We start from the raw sequence: 13,407 nt of genomic DNA, 5'->3' as shown, positions 1-13,407 counted from the left end.
CGTTCAAAATTCAATATCTTAAAAACTTTTCACGAAAGAGCTATTCTAATACTAGATTCAAATTAAAAAGGTCAAAGGCCATTAGAAAAGTATATAATTTAGTTTCTATGGAAAATTATTTTTCGCCAATATTACTGTCATTTACCGAAAAATCGATCTTAAAAATCGTTTTTTTGTTTTTTTTTTCAATTTTTCTTAATATTTACTAAAACAAAAGTACCTATAGTTTTTCCACACAATCTTAAATAATAGGTTTTAATCTAAATAATTGCCTCCCAAACTTTTCAAAAATCAAAAATTTTTTCGATAACTTTTTTTGTTTGAAAAATAGACTATTTTTTCAAATTAGATTCGTCAAAAATCCAAAAATTTACTTTTTGCTCAAAAAACCTTTAAAATAGATAGAAAATATAACAAAGTAATTTTTGACCAAGTTTTGTTAAAATCCAACCTATTTTTATAAAAGACAAAAATAAAAAAATCGTATTTTTGGATTTTTCTCAATACTTTTGAGGTTATACAAAAAAATGGTTTGAGTAAAAGTTTTTCGATAGGAGGTCTACTTTTGACAGAAATCGTAAAAAAACACGATTTTTGACACCCACCCCACTTTTTCGCGCACCCACCTCCTTTCCCCCAATTTGTTTGTGGGCAATTTATTTTTCTAATATCATATATCATTTATCCTAAATTTTTGAACCACCCATATGCTGCTAATAATTTTTTTATTTTCCAAAATTATCGGCACTGGTCTATGATGTATACTTTTTTTATTTTATATGAATTTATTCAACTAATACTAATATTCTTTTTTTTTATTCTTATTTTCCAGAAAACCGATTTGCTGCCATAAAAAGAATTTGTTTCACATAAAAAGGTGAGAAATCATCAATTTTAAGAATGCAATAATTTAATTTTTGTTTTCCGAAATTTCCTTTTTGATAAAAATGACTTTTGTAGACATAGCTAAATCTTCTAGAGATGAAAAAGGAACAAATAAAATTACTCCCATATAAAAACATTCTCATATTGCGTTGATCTTAAAATCTATATACTCAAAGTGGGTATAACGTTTAAGCTGAGTAAGGGATTAGTTTTTTTTTTTCAAATTAACTCGAAAAATATGGGTCATATAGAAAAATTTATTAATATAAATGTTATAGAAAATAAAATTTTCTACAATAGTTTAACCGATATCATTTTTGTCAAAAATCAAAAATGGCCGAGTTATTCACTAAAACTTGTTTTTTCCTCAAATCAAAGATGGCGGCTTTGGCTCAAACTCGATATTCCCGAAAAACTAATTTTAGCTCTCAGTGATCCCCTCTACCGTCCTATAAAAAAAATTGCACCATCTAATTTTTTCTTTTCAGCTTAATTTTTTGTAGGTACATCCCGACTGGGCTAATAATACAAACCAATGTAAGAATCTGGTGTTTTAATTGTTCACAAACGATTACAACGACTCTACATACTATCAATAAAAGGCGCTGGTCACTGTGGCGTATACGTAATTTTTTTTGTAATAATCGCACATAAGCCTTAATAAGAACTTATTTCTAGGGAGATTGCTCAACACACCTGTTATTTGAATGTTTGAAACATTTTGCTTAAATTTTTCTCAAATGCTTACCCGTTTATCAGCTTTCAACTCAAAAGAAATGTATCTTATATTTTCTTATTTATATTTATTATTCTTATATAAAATATATCAAATGTGAGTTAATTCAAAATCCTTTTACCACCTTTTTTTCTATTCCTTACATTCGGTTTAAATTCCTTGACTTTAATACTGTCCTTTTTAAAAAGTACCAATTTAATTTCTCGGAACAGAGGTCCTCAAATCCGCAGAAGTTTCTCTCAGAATTCCTGATTAGTCTGATTACTATTATTTTCAACTTATACTTTTGCACTAGCTTTTTCTGCAATTTCAAAAACCCAAGAATGTGTTTTCTTTTTTTAAAGAGACCACTAAAACCAAAAATATTTTCACTTGTTTGTATGTTTTCCTTTCAAAAAGAACAAAACAATGCTCCACTGAATGCTTGAAAATTTCGCTTCAGGACAAATTTTGGAATATTATTTCGCAATTCACAATATAGCAGGGCAAATTTTCTGTTATCCTTATTATTCCAGAAAGCCGATTGTTTTGGCTCCCCCCCGCGAAATTCTCAAATAAACAAAGTGCAATAACACAAAAGCTCGTGTTTACTTATTTGCATTTGCTGGGGCTTTGATTGTGATAGGGCGCGTATAATTGAATTGGTTTTTCAAGAGTCAAAAGCAAGAAGCCGTATACTGAACGCTACGTCGTCGTCGTCCATATATACACAACCGAAAGTCCTTTTAACAATCAAAACAATTCCATTTCAGTCGGAGTAGTGTGCGACAGACCACAAGTTACCCAAGCTTTACCGACAAAGCCGAGAGTGAATAAGAGTATGAGTAAGTGAAAAAAAAAAAAAATCAAAAGACCGAATGGAAAAAGGGAGAAAATATACGTTGCTGCTGCTGATGCTTTGAACTGATATTCTTTTTTTTTTTTTTTGTGCTGATTTAAATTTAATTTAATTTAATCCTTTAGAATCCTTTATAATATATTCCTCATTCTTCCATAGCCAGATGGCATAGAGGATTTTGATGACAATACGCTATTCTTTGACGTTATACTTTGGAGTATATACGATATTGACTGCCATAGCCAGGTTGGAGCTTCTATTCAAAATGAGGTTAGAATTTGCAGTCAACTTTCTTCTTCATCGTCGTCCTTTTTTTTACCAATTTAGTTTTCCCTTTTAACTGGGTCTTTGCCTTCCTCTCTCTCGCTAGCTCTAAATCTGAACGCATCACAGCCGAATGACTGTATGACCGACCAACAGTGAGTATGAAGATATGGGGGCTAATAGGAGTAAGTACATATCCCCACCATCAGAGCTCTAGAGAGTAAACTCATCCTATTTAGCATATGTGCCACATCCAGGACGATGGGTATCATCAGCCTTTGGTTAGACCTTAACCTCCCATTAGGAAGCCAGAGAGGAAGAGAGTGCATTATTCTTATTATTTCGTATCTAGGATAAGTGAACTATTACGCCGGATACCCTTTAACTGTACTTGAGCAAGGGAGGGGGTGCATTTTTATGGGGTGGTCAGGATTCTATACTGCATTTTTGCCATTTTTTTTTTTCTTGCAAAGCCAAAGAGTTGTATTGTTTATTTTTGAGTGTGAGAGAGAGTGTGTGTGTGTGTGTGTGATGGGGTTTCGCATTTAAAATGGCATATAATGCATGCATCTGGGGAACAGGGACCATGTAGTGGATATATATTTCAAAGTATACTCCCGTTCTTTTCCCTGCTGCGTCTCTGTGGCTCTGGATGGTTGTGAACCCGTTTTCAGAGTACGGATTTCTTGTTATAATAATGGCTTGGCGAACAAGTGGTGCTGCTGCTGCGAACAACTAGTACCCGCATGCATCCGTTACCCGGGAAATTTGTTTCACTCTCTCAAGTTGTTCTTACTTTAATGTGTCCCACATGTTGTGTGTTATGTGTCGTTCGTTGGTTTGGTTTTGGTATAAGATGAAGTTTCGTTAAGTTTTTTTTTTTATTTTTTTTTTTTTTATAATTTAAGATAAAATATAAAACAACTCTATGCCACACCCGTGTGTGTCCTCTATCGAAATAAAAAAAAAGAGAGAAAGTTAAAAGAGGGTGTTGTGGAATAAACAGGAAGAATCTATAGAATTAATTGTGCCACCGGCAATAACTTTAGCTCTTCTTTGCAAACTTTTTTTTTTTTTTTTTTGCGTTTCGAGGTTGGTTTTCTGCAATAAGTGGATGCATTCAGTGAGGTTAATGTAATGCAAAAAAATGTGACACACATAATAGGTACATAATATCTATACTATACAGGAGTTATATGTAGAAGAAAAAGATATGTTTCTAGAGAGGATAAAGTTTAGAAAAAGTTTGTAAATGTGTGTGAAACATGAATGCTACTTAAGAAATATGAATAGGAATTGAAAAATGTTTTTAAAAAATGCAAGGTGTACGTATTATAATTTTTTAAGAGATCGGGTTTCTTGAAATTCTTGGGGGAAGTATTTAAAAAAAAATATTTGAATTCTCGGGAATTATCAAAGAAAAGGCTATTATATTTTATTTAAATGCAACAAGAAATACAAAAATTTAAAATTTTGAACTCAGATCTTAATAGCTTAAAATAATATTCATTAGCAAGTAATAAACTATCAGGAATGTAATTTTTTTTTCAGGGTCTTATATTTTCAAGTGAATCAAAGTGAAAAAGTCTTCTCACAGTAATTGGAAAACTAAAAAATTTATAAAAATCCTTAATCTAAGCTGATACACTATGGCTTTCCCTCAGTACCATTATAAGAAAATAAGGCAAAGAGATTTTACATTGTAACCTGAGTTTTGTTTTAATAACTTTATGTCGAAAATAATCAAAGACATACTTGATAATTAACCATCCTTTATCGCATGATTTTGAAATGATTATTTTATCAATCCTTAAAAACTTGCGAAACCGAAACTGTTGGCATAAGATTACTTGGATCTTGCCTAGAACTCAATTATGGCAAGGGTTTAAAGAATGCGCATCCTTCTAAAAAGCACTTGGATGAATCCAACTTTAAGATAAATAAAGATATTCCAGTTAAATTAAGAGGTACCAGATGTATTAATTTATTCTCCATAGGTCTAAAGGAGAAAATAGTCTTTGTGAAAAAGTCAAGTATAGACTTTAAACTATTCAGAACATTATGTACATATTAAGGCAGTTCTTACTTTTAAAAATTTGGCACTTGTATACTCTAAGAAGCTCATAAAAAAATAGCAATAATACTCCCCAAATTTCAAGTGTATAATTTAGGTAATTCTAACTCTTGCCTTTGAGCAGCTCTATTTATTTTTTTTTTTGGGAATGTTCGTGGGATCGGCACTGTAAATGTTAAAATATTTAATTTTAAATTGTTAGGTAACAAAAATAAATTTAAAAGAAAAATAAAAAAAAACATGATTTGTGCAATTCACACGTGGTAGAAGTGAAACCTTAAAATATATTTTTTTTTTTTGAAAAAAATTACACCATTAAAAAGCAAACAAATTTTCCTGAGGAATAAAGCCAAACTTAAATTTTTACAAATAATTTATTCAAACAAATTCTTTTTTCTTCGAACACAATTAATCCATTTTTGTATGACAACTTATAATAAATTTCATATCATCTGAAAGCTTATTATTTCAACTTTTATATGACACTTCAATCATATTTCTATGATGCCTACAAAAACAGTAAGAATTCTTTATCGCCAACCATGTCGAAATTTCAAATTGAGATTACTATACTGCCTTCACTGGTGGCTGGTCAACAGATCACCACAGGTTTGTTTGAGGTATTTTTCAAGTTAAATCAAAGTTGTATAAGATCAAAATATATATTGCACATCTTATCACCGTTATCTCAGGATTTTGACTATGAAACTAATTGATATTTTGTACAATAAAAGTTTATTTTATTACCTACCTACAGTATAAGTTTCATTTATCTATCTGTTAAAACAAATCAATTGTTTTTTCCTGTTGCTTTTTCGTTTCATCTTGTTTCAAATCACTACGATACTAAAGAAGTTTTCACTTCAAAAATTCAAGCAGTTGAATTTCTCACTTTTTCATATGGAAAACACGGGTTGGGGTCAAAATTCTGCCGCGGTCAAAATTCGTTTGTCAAAATTCTGCTTTCAAAATTCTGCTTTACAAAATTCTGCAAAAAAAGCTGAATTTTAAAAAGTAGAATTTGGAAAACAGAATAGAAAAAAAGCAGAATTTTGAAAAACAGAATTTTCGCTGAAAAAGCAGAATTTTGAAAAGCAGAATTTTGAAGCCAGAATTTTGACCCGATCCCGGAAAACACATTTCTAAAAATAGGGGATTAAATTAATTGTAGCTTTTACCCTCCTACGTTTTTGAGGTTTTTTTGAAATGATTTTTTCGTTGCAGAAACTCCAAGCATTCAAGCAATTTTTTTTTAATTGTTTTGAATTTGTGAGCATAAATACTCTTAAACCTTATTATCAGATTGAGCTAAAACTATCAATATTTCTAATAATCGCTATGATCTTTCTATAAGTGTTATTACTTGAAACTAGATTGATTTTAAATGACTAGCAATAATCTTTACGACTCTTCAAAAATATCATTTAAGGCTGATTCCTATGACCTATTTAGACTTATTTCTTTTATCTTTTCGAGTACTGTAAAAACTCGTTAGTCATTATAATACAAACTAGCTGACCCGGCGGACTTCGTTCCACCTTTTCTTGAATTTATTTTAAATTTTTGTTATCTCCCCAAAGCCTGAATTATAATTTAATCTTGTCGATGCGACATTCGAAATGAGATAATTTGCGTAATTATCTCATTTGGGGTCTAGTGAAAACAGGCTATTAAACAGCTTATATCTTAAGTTCTATCGATCGCACCGTTAAGATTGATATCTTTAAGCTGAGGATAAATGACAGAGCCTAAGTGCTTATATTCAGAAAGTGAATTTGTGTTAATTTAGCCTTATTAAAATTCGTTAATAAAGCCCATAAGGCTATAAAACTGCGTACTCACATTTCGATTATACATCCACGCCCAAAATTTGCTCTGGGCTCTTAGACTATATTGTTTTTGCCAAAGATCACTTTCACATTCGATTTCCCAGTTGACACCAAAGAATTCCAATTAACAAAACTGACCAAATCAACCACCAACAAATAACAAAATTTGTCATAATTCATGAAAAATTAAACCCGAAAAAATACGCGGCTACTTGAGTATTGAGTCTGCCTTAGTCGGGCTATACCCTTCCCCGTTTTCCACTAAATGTGATTTATTTGACATCACAATGATCAAACATTCATACATATTTTTCGACAGAAAAAACAAAAAAAAAAAAACATATAAAAAATGTTTCACAATAATAAAACACTTTGATTTTCAACAAAAAATTGCGATTAAAAAAATTGTTTGGTCTTAAAATGTTTAAAATTTAGAATTATATGTATTTTTTAATAGTGAATTACCTATAAAAAAAATTAAATAAAAAAAAATGTTTTCTCAGAAATAAAAAAAAGTTAATGGTGGACCAACCTTACCATTTATGTGTATGAAAAATAGATGTTGGCCGATTCTCAGACCTACCCGATATGTGTACAAAATTTCATATAAATCGGTCCAGCCGTTTCGGAGGAGTTTGATAATAAACACTGCGACACGAGATTTTTATATATTAGATAAAGTTAACATGCATAGAGTTCAAAAAGCGCCTTTTTCAGCTTTTTTGATAAACTAAGAATTACAGTGGAGTGCCTGGTTTAAAACTAGTATTAGTGAAGGTACTAACATACATCGCCTATCCCAGATAATGGTTTACCTCTAGCAATTTAAGTTATTTGTTGCTCCTTGCTGAAAAAAAAGTAGGTAGAGTCATTTGGGGTAAGATCGCTCAGTGGGTAAGAGCGCGCAGTGCATATTTCTCGAGTTGTGTCAAAAAAAAAAATAAAAGAAAAATGAGGAAATCAGCGCTTAGTAAGACGTCAATAAGTGATGACCTTCGCGATTGTGTGCTCAGCTCCATTTTGTTTTAAAACCGTGTTGAAAAAACCCGGCTCAAAACAAAAAAAAAGAGTGTGTGTACTACACATGTACACGCGACTGAAGTTATACTTCTCATTCAGTATGTAAATGAATTTCATTTGATATTTTTAATTTCTATTATTAAATTAATTAATCCACACTTCGTTTTTTTACATTTTTAAATTAATTCTTTCATCCTCCTTGCGTCCATGTAGTTTTCAATTTATTCTGTGAAATGTACTTATGTTGTAATATGGAACTTGCAGGGTTGCTACAAAGCTCAAAAGTGAGCTGAGCTCAGCTCACAGCTCAGCTTAAATTTTGAGTACCATGTACCATAGCTCAGCTCATTTGAGCTGAAAGTGAGCTGAGCTGATGGTTGAGCTGAGCTGAGCTGTTGGGTGAGCTAAGGTAAAGTGATCTTATAGCTGTGATGGGTGAGAGGATACATTGATTTTTATTTGGAAAGTATAATGAAATATGAAGATATTTTAAACTTTTATAAAACACAATAGCTTAAGATGTTTGGTTCTAGTTATTAATGGAATTATTTTAACACATGGATATTTTTATAAATAAAACAGATAATTTTTCGTGATCTTTTCTCTTGGATTTTTTAATAGTAAATATATTTCTATTTTTTTAGTAAAATATTTCTTTTTTTATCATAAAAAAAATTTCGGTACAATACGGTTTTTCGACTTTTTTCAAAATTCCGAGAAAATCGCGTTTGAAAGTTGGGGTAAAATTTTTTTCGAAAAATCCCCGAATCTTTGAACGCTCCTGGAAGCTAAACCGCTTGAGAGCAATTTTTGGGAGTGATGCCAAATGATAGCTAGTGTCATGGGCCTACGCTTTGCACATTGTCAGATTTTTAAAAAATCGCCTTCCATGTTAAACCGCCACATCATGCCTATTTTTTCAGAATCGTGCTTATTTTTTTTTTACTTTTAAGTTCTCCTGGTTTGAGAACGCCTGGACCTACAGGGATGGGAGTTGTACCCAAATGTATGTTAGAGTCCCCGCTACCTTTTGGCATCTAAAAATTTTTTTTTTCATTTTCTTCAAAATTCCGAGATATAGGCGTTGGAAGTTGGAAATTATCACATGCAACTTGCCACATGCAACTTGCCACATGCAGCTTGCCACATGCAACTTGCCACATGCAACTTGCCACATGCAACTTGCCACATGCAGCTTGCCACATGCAACTTGCCACACGCAACTTGCCACATACAACTTGCCACATGCAACTTGCCACATGAAACATGTAACTTGCAACGTGTTGTGTGTTTTATGTTTGCCGTACTGCGGCGAACTGCATTTTTAAATACTGAAGTACTGCCTACTCTAAAGGTGAAACGACAGCCCTGCTACCCAGGGTGATCGCGTCATAATCCCTTTGACATTCTTGTCAAAAAGTAAATTTTCATACTCACCCTCCCATAAGAAGTATAACTTCAAAAAAAGTTGTGCGGGAAAAGTGTGTAGCGTCGGAGTGGGAGCATTATATACCGAGAGTAGTACATATTTTGGAATAGTGCATATTTATATTTGATTAAAGTCAAAAATTTGTTAGATTTTGTTGTATTTTATTATAAATTTGGTAAATAGAAAAAAAAAGTACCTTTTGTGGGTAAAATCGCGCAGTCCATTTGTGAGTAAGAACTCGCACTTCTCCCCATATTAAACTTTTCTTTTTTCAACCTGACAGAAACATTTGAAATTTGAATTTTGAAAAACGAAGGCTGTTATTCATGAATTCCAAAAAAGAAAGGCCGTAATCTTCTAATTTAATTCGAAATATTTTTTTTTTGTTTTGTTTTATAAATAGAGTTTAAGTTTTTGTATTTGAACTTAATTTGTTTTTTCATTAACATTTTCATTCATTTTAGTGAAAACTTGAAAGTTTTCAAAACTTTTTCAAAAGTTTTATTTAACTAAGTATAACATTAAGTTTGTAGACATTTAGTTGCCGTAAACTGTCTAGATTCCTATTAAAATTATGTGCGCGCTCTTACCCAAGATTTTGCGCGATCTTACCCTGACTTTGGGGCAAGAGTGCGCACTTCGACTTCATTTGGTTTTTGTTTTTAATCATATGAAATATTTAAACTAAAAAACTTTTTTTCTGTGTTTTCTTGTTCCCAAAGTATAGGTTTATCAAATCTAAAAAAACATTAGGTATGCTGATGTCTCTTACAGAATCTTCACAATTTCGCCTTAAAGTGAAAAGTGCGCGCACTTACCCCAACTGACTCTACATACTTTCATTTACCTTTTAATAAAATTAAGCAAAATTGTAAGTTGTTGTAAAATTATTCTTAGATTTATTAAAAATCTTTTTTAATTTTGTTCTATAAAAAACTGATGATGAAAGAAAATATTCCTAGCTCTTAAAAAAAAAAAAAAACATACTAAGATTTCATAATGGCTATTTAGTTACTAAACACAAATTTTCATAATGTAAAACAGCATTTTTAATTCCTTTAAAATGGTTTTCTCGAAAATCGTGAAGGAAAGACTTCTTTTTTGTTATTTGCATATTAAACACTCTCTCATTTTTCTTTCTTTCTCTGACCAAGAAAACAACAATCTCATCTAAAAATCACACATAAATTATTCTTTCTTCCTTAACTTCGTATGCTCAACCTAATTTCCCACAAAAACCATTTTAATTCGTTTAAAAAGTTAAATAAAAGGAATTTCTAACAACAACAAAAAAAACCTCACCACACACATCACTCAATACCTCCCTCGCACTCTTATAATATATCTCGCCCACCACACCATCATATTCACTTAAACCAACCACAGTTAAAAGCAAGTCATTACTTTCAAAAACCAAGACCAACAAACAAAACACAAAAACCATAAATAACTAAATGGAATAAAAAAAAATAGGAAAAAAACCATCTCGTTGACTGCTCTAGAGCACATTAACTTGATCTAGGAATCCTTAAAATACCATACCGAGGCAGTAGTAGTAGAATTTTATATTATGCCCAGGTAACGCATAATGGTGTAGTATAGGTTCTATAATGTCAGTTCTATTGTTATGCAATTCCGTTTCGCATAATGAGTTAATTGCCTTTTGTGTTGTTTTGTTTATTTACCCGCTTGAAAGCCGTTGAAGGATTAAAGATACTATTTCCACAACCACACACATTATGTCTACCATCAACTAAACAACAACAACAACAACAACAACAACATCAGCAAACAACACTAACAACAAATACACGTAGACAAAAAAAAAAGTACCTACTCTGTGGTAAAATGCCTGCGTTCATGCGAACTACACAGCATAGCACAGCAGCCAGTTTGCTATTTGTTCATCGTAGATTGTGTATAGTTACAAGGAAAAGCAAATATTTTCCATTTTCTAACAGAAAATTTTCATCTTGGTGTATACCCGGATGCATGTGTACACTTGGAATGTAACATGTAGGCAATGATTGAATAATATTTTTCTGAGAATTCACCACCATCAACATCCTTTTCAGACAGAGAGAGGTCTGTGATAGGGGGTTTTCAAGCCTTGGTAATTTTAAATCCTTGATTCAAGACCTAAATAACTTCTAGGCTAACAAAACTGCTTATTATTTTAAGAATTAGGGTAGAAGGGGGAGCATTTGCCAGTGGGGTGCCTTTGCCAGTCCAGGTTTTTTTCCAAACAAACAGAATATTAAATACCAAAAAATCATTTTCTGTTGCACAATTATGATTGAAAACTTTCCACAAAGTTTGACAGCTTTTGGCTGGACACGAAATAAATAAGACGCTTTTGTTTTTTTTTTTAGGTTTTTAATTTTGAAAACCAAAATATGAAGGTACATAATCGTCATAAATTTTTAATATTTGTCTTGTTAAATTACTTTTTCATACAAATAACTTTTGAAAATTATGTGTACTATGCTGTGTAAAAGTGATTTTTTTACTGTTTAACTTATAAAAAAGTTATAAGTAAATTTTTGAAAGATTAGCTTGTGGGGTGCATTTGCCAATTGTTTTTGGGTAGGTTTTGCTCTGGCAAATGCACCCCATGGGGTACATTTGCCAGAAGCAAGCTTCCTCAAAAGAGGATGGCAGAATCCTTAAAAATCAATCCCTTCTTCGTACTTTCAGCTAAAAAGAAGTTTTGTTTAACCAAAATCGGTTTTATTTGTATTAACTTTTATATTTAGGTAACTGGCAATCCCTCCCCACCCCCGTGGCAAAGCCTCCCACCTGGGGAGGCTTTGCCACATCACTTTTCGTTTTTTTGAATAAATTATTAAAAATATAAATAATTAATATATCAAGATGAAAAAAATATTTAAGTGAAGATAATAAAGTCAATAATAATATCAGATATAAAAAAATTAAAAGAAACGTAAAAACTTTGCGTTAAATCAATTTTCCTAAATCCTGGCAAATCCTCCCCCTTCTACCCTATATTGTTTTTCACTCCTGTTATGCTTTTTAAACCCTTTTTAATGGAAGAGAAGCATTATAGGAGTAATAGCTGATATAAGAGTAACTTATATCAGCTTTAAAGGATCAATGAGTCAATTTTTCTTGAATCAAATTATTATAGTTATTCTATCTACCTCAAACTTAGGAGTGTTTACTCCTATAGTGATCCTATAAAATATTTAAAGAAAGCTTATAGGAGTATTTAATTGAAAATAAATATTTGTTAATGTAAATGTTTAAATGTGACACGCTGTAAAAAAGACACCCTGTAAAGCTTCTAATATGTATTTCTATGTTTTTTTAAGACGATGCACACAATATTGATGTATGATGGCAACACTAAGTCGCATCGTCGTCATTTCCATAACCCACTTATTCCGCAAATCAAAAATTCACACAACTTCCTGAGATGTATTCTCCTCACTCGCTCATCTTATAAGGTTAGAAATAGTGTGTATGTTTGCATGAGACGACAACTTCTTCCATGTTGACACATCATCTCCGACTTAAGGTGAACGAGATCTTCTTTGCCATCACTTAGCTCTTCAACTTCAATGGCATTGCAAAATTGTGCTGTTAAAGCTTAAGTTGAATAAAAAAAAATTAAAATACATGAAAACATTTTCAAGGAATTACATCAGCTGATCGCATTGCATTACTAAAAAAAAAGGACTAAGAATTTGTGTGCATATCATTTTCTTTTTTTGCATTTTTTAACTTGAAAGAAGAAATTTACATAACTTAACTTGATTAAAGAAGGAGAAATAAGAACGTGGTGGTGGACTTGAGACAATATTAACGGGGGATAGAAGAAAATTCTTCTCTCTTCTCTCTAAACTGCATTCAAAGAGGGAATAAGATGCAAATTACATTCGCGCTATAGTCATCATCGCAGCCCACGTCTTGGTTATAGTTGTTGTTGCTGTCTTCGTAGTTGTCGTCTTCGTTGTCCTTGTTAGAGGGTTTTTTTTTTTGCTGATTTGGTCTTTGTCTTGAGGGTGCGAGAGACATGACCAGGATTCTTGGAATATTAAAAAAAAACTTTTTTTGTGAACTTTTTAAAAGAGGAATTACACAAAAAGGCTCATATACCAAAATTTTGATAGACGATAAAAAAGTGAATGAAAATTGTTTTTTGGAGCTAAAAAAAATCGATATATAAGAGTTTAATAAATTAAAAGGGTTGTTTTTACTAAGACATTGCAAACAAATTGAGTGAATATCCCTAAACATTTATTCGCAATGGGCGAAACGCATTTGGAGTTGAAGTCATCTGATCTGTTTAATTGAATTAATTCGCACGAA

The 13,407-nt window shown here is 31.6% G+C and overlaps 1 protein-coding gene across 5 annotated transcripts in view; it reads left to right on the top strand.

Moving 5' to 3' along the window:
• LOC129913863 (uncharacterized) overlaps positions 1-13,407 on the top strand; it is a 420,354-nt gene that overhangs the window by 79,225 nt on the left and 327,722 nt on the right. For all 5 annotated transcript variants that reach the window (XR_008772105.1, XM_055992811.1, XM_055992822.1 and 2 more), the window contains exon 2: positions 833-877. The gene's annotated coding sequence lies outside the window, so the exon portion shown is untranslated. The remainder of the gene's footprint in view (positions 1-832; positions 878-13,407) is intronic.

This window comes from Episyrphus balteatus, chromosome 1, assembly GCF_945859705.1.
Source record: "Episyrphus balteatus chromosome 1, idEpiBalt1.1, whole genome shotgun sequence".
NCBI classification, from domain to species: Eukaryota; Metazoa; Arthropoda; class Insecta; order Diptera; family Syrphidae; genus Episyrphus; species Episyrphus balteatus.
The sequence above is the reverse complement of the archived record's forward strand: the minus strand, read 5'-3'. Positions and strand labels throughout refer to the sequence as shown.